The sequence below is a fragment of the Salvelinus sp. IW2-2015 genome, linkage group LG1 (assembly GCF_002910315.2).
Source record: "Salvelinus sp. IW2-2015 linkage group LG1, ASM291031v2, whole genome shotgun sequence".
Classification (NCBI taxonomy): Eukaryota; Metazoa; Chordata; class Actinopteri; order Salmoniformes; family Salmonidae; genus Salvelinus; species Salvelinus sp. IW2-2015.
Window position 1 is genome coordinate 12,785,273 of NC_036838.1, and position 4,439 is coordinate 12,789,711.

The window sequence follows — 4,439 nt, forward strand, 5'->3', positions numbered from 1 at the left end:
CGCCACCGTAACCAACCACTCGCGTCTCACTGTAGAAGAGATGGTCGCGGCCTCAACTACGCTAGCGCTTCGTTCGCATGCATACCGACAGATTGTGACTCTTGTGACATATTTCGGCACTTAAGGTGTAACAACGCTAAAACTATCAATCTTATATGGTTTCACTCCAGACACCATTACGCTTTTTAGAAGGTTCGTGTTGGTCTGAGAGACTTTATATGGCCTTTTTTGAGCAAACTTAACCGAAAGGAATTCTCAAAATGTTGACATTTACTAAGCACGGAGCCTGGCAGTTGATACAGAGGTCTGCCACACTACCATAAACGGCCTGATTGGTTGACCAAACGCTGCAGGACGTATGGGTCAAGTGGCATCCCCTTTACTGGAAAAAAGTTCATCCCATCCAGTCCACCGAAGGACATTCTAGAGCCATTTATGTCAAAAGCAGTGTAGTGCATCGTGCCGATACTACGGTTTAAAAGTTCCTTGCGGTCACCCTCCTGACCAAAAGGACCTTCTCCACCGATTTGCCTCTGTTTGGCCTCGGGCGGACCAGCTCTAGGAAGAGTCATTGGTTCGGTTCCAAAACTTCTTCCTCTCTCTTTCATAATATGATGGCTCACTCAGCTGTTTCTGGCGACATCTAATATGCACAGAAAGTTTGGTCACTTCACCAGACTCTCCGCACGGGGAGCTCCTGGAATATCACATATCCATGTCCCGGTTTTAATTGGACAATTTTTCCTTCCGTGACCGTCAATGGGCTTGATTTAGTTGGCTCTGACCATGCACTTCGTCACTGTGGGACCTTATAATAAATACACGGTCAGTAGTACGTTCCATAAATTCTAAAAATGTCCAATAAATTAATTTACCAATTTACAGGTCGGCTACATCAAAATCACGATTGTCAACCATTACTCGAATGGACTCTATTTTAGCCAAGTTCGGAAAACCTTGAAAGTGAGCTCAATGGTGCAGCGGTAAGCTCAGAGGAAAACATTTTGTTCATAATTTGTACTTTGTATAAGCACCTGTCCGACCAGACACATAGTATCAATTTACGGAAAATCCAAACCTGAAGCTTAAGGCTAAGTGCCACAAACAAAGTCAACTTCCCACAAGCAGGTGGGAAAAGGGCTACCTAAAGTATGGTTCTCAATCAGAGACAACGATAGACAGCTGTCCCTGATTGAGAACCCTACCTCCCGGCCAAACAATAGAAATACAATAATAGAACATAGAATACCCACCCCAACTCACACCCTGACCAAACCAAAAAGAGACATAAAAGGATCTCTAAGGTCAGGGCGGGACACAATGTGTAGAAACATATCAAGGATGATCAATTGGAAACAGGGTGCACCTGACCTCAATTTTGTGTCTCATAGCAAAAGTCTGAATACTTATGTACATTTAATTTTAAATTTTTAATACATTTGCAAAAGTTCAAAAAAACCTGCATTCGCTTTGTCATATATGGGGTATCGTGTGAAGATTGCTTGATGGATTATTTTTATTTAATCAATTTTAGAGTAAGGCTGTAACGTAACAAAATGTAAAAAGGTCAAGGGGTCTGAATACTTTACCGAGGCACTGTGTGTAATATATATATGTATTACACCCATATATACAGTGGGGCAAAAAGTATTTAGTCAGCCACCAATTGTGAAGTTCTCCCACTATAAAAAGATGAGAGAGGCCTGTAATTTTCATCATACTGTACACTTCACACGAGACAGAACAAAATGAGATTTTTTTTTCCAGAAAATCACATTGTAGGATTTTTAATGAATTTATTTGCAAATTAATGGGGGAAAATAAGTTATTTGGTCACCACTACAACACAACAAGATTTCTGGTCTCAATCAGACGTGTAACTTCTTCTTTAAGAGGCTCCTCTGTCCTCCAACTCGTTACCTGTATTAATGGCACCTGTTTGAACTTGTTATCAGTATAAAAGACACCTGTCCACACCTCCAAACAGTCACACTCACAACACTCCACTATGGCCAAGACAAAAGAGCTGTCAAAGGACACCAGAAAAAAATTGTAGACCTGCACCAGGCGGGAGACTGAATCTGTGCATAGGTAGCAGCCTTGGTTTGAAGAAATCAACTGTGGGAGCAATTATTGAGGAAATGGAGAGACATACAAGACCACTGATAACTTCCCTCGATCTGGGGCTCCATGCAAGATCTCACCGCTCGTGGGGTCAAAAATGATCACAAGAACGGTGAGCAATACCCAGAACCACACGGGGGGACCTAGTGAATGACCTGCAGAGAGCTGGGACACCAAAGTAACAAAGCCTACCATCAGTAACAACACTACGTGGGAGGGACTCAAATCCTGCAGTGCCAGACGTGTCCCCTGCTTAAGCCAGTACATGTTCAGCGCCGTCTGAAGTTTGCTAGAGAGCATTTGGATGATCCAGAAGAAAGATTGGGAGAATGTCATATGGTCAGATGAAACCAAAATAGAATTTTTGGTAAAAACTCAACTCGTCGTGTTTGAGGACAAAGAATGCTGAGTTGCAATCCAAAGAACACCATACCTACTGTGAAGCATGGGGGTGGAAACATCATGCTTTGGGGCTATTTTTCTGCAAAGGACCAGGACGACTGATCCGTGTAAAGGAAGGATGGGGCCATGTATCGTGAGATTTTGAGTGAAAACCTCCTTCCATCAGCAAGGGCATTGAAGATGAAATGTGGCTGGGTCTTTCAGCATGACAATGATCCAAACACACCGCCCGGGCAACGAAGGAGTAAGAAGCATTTCAAGGTCCTGGAGTGGCCTAGCAGTCTCCAGATCTCAACCCATAGAAATCTTTGGAGGGAGTTGAAAGTCTGTGTTGCCCAGCAACAGCCCCAAAACATCATGCATGCTCTAGAGGAGATCTGCATGGAGGAATGGGCCAAAATACCCGCAACAGTGTGTGAAAACCTTGTGAAGACTTACAGAAACGTTTGACCTCTGTCATTGCCAACAAAGGGTATATAACAAAGTTATTGAAGATACACTTTTGTTATTGACCAAATACTTATTTTCCACCATAAATTGCAAATAAATTCATAAAAAATCCTACAATGTGATTTTCTGGATTTTTTTTCTTCTCATTTTGTCTGTCATAGTTGAAGTGTACCTATGATGAAAATTACAGGCCTCTCTCATATTTTTAAGTGGGAGAACTTGCACAATTGGTGGCTGACTAAATACTTTTTTGCCCTGCTGTATATACATACAGTTGAAGTCGGAAGTTTACATACACTTATGTTGGAGTCATTAAAACTTTTTTCAACCATTCCACTATAGTTTTGGCAAGTCGGTTAGGACATCTACTTTGTGCATGACACAAATAATTTTTCCAACAATTGTTTAAAGACAGATTACTTCACTTATAATCCACTGTATCACAATTCCAGTGGGTCAGAAGTTTACATACGCTAAATTGACTGTGCCTTTAAACAGCTTGGAAAATTCCAGAAAATTATGTCATGGCTTTAGAAGCTTCTGATAGGCTAATTGACATCATTTGAGTCAATTGGAGGTGTACCTGTGAATGTATTTCAAGGCCTACCTTCAAACTCAGTGGCTCTTTGCTTGACATCATGGGAAAATCAAACAAAATCCAAGCCAAGATCTCAGAAAATAAATTGTAGACCTCCACAAGTCTGGTTCATCATTGGGAGCAGTTTCCAAACGCCTGAAGGTACCACGTTCATCTGTACAAACAATAGTACACAAATATAAACACCATGGGACCACACAGCCGTCATACCGCTCAGGAAGGAGACGCGTTCTGTCTCCTAGAGATGAACGTACTTTGGTGCGAAAAATGCAAATCAATCCCAGAACAACAGCAAAGGACCTTGTGAAGATGCTGGAGGGAACAGGTACAAATGATCTATATCCACAGTAAAATGAGTCTTATATTGACATAACCTGAAAAGCCGCTCAGCAAGGAAGAAGCCACTGCTCCAAAACCGCCATAAAAAAGCCAGACTACGGGTTGCAACTGCACATGGGGACAAAGATCGTACTTTTTGGACAAATGTCCTCTGGTCTGATGAAACAAAAATAGAACTGTTTGGCCATAATGACCATCATTATGATTGGAGGAAAAAGAGGGATGCTTGCCAGCCGAAGAACACCATCCCAACTGTGAAGCACGGGGGTGGCAGCATCATGTTGTGGGGGTGCTTTGCTGCAGGAGGGTCTGGTGCTCTTCACAATATAGATGGCATCATGAGGGAGGAAAATTATGTGGATATTTTGAAGCAACATCTCAAGACATCAGTCAGGATGTCACGAGCGTGTGGAAGAGATTCGGACCAAAACGCAGCATGAGGAAAATAAGCCATCTTCTTTTAATAAATGAACGAAGATGAACATGAAACGAAAACACTATACAAACAAATACAAAACACAAACGA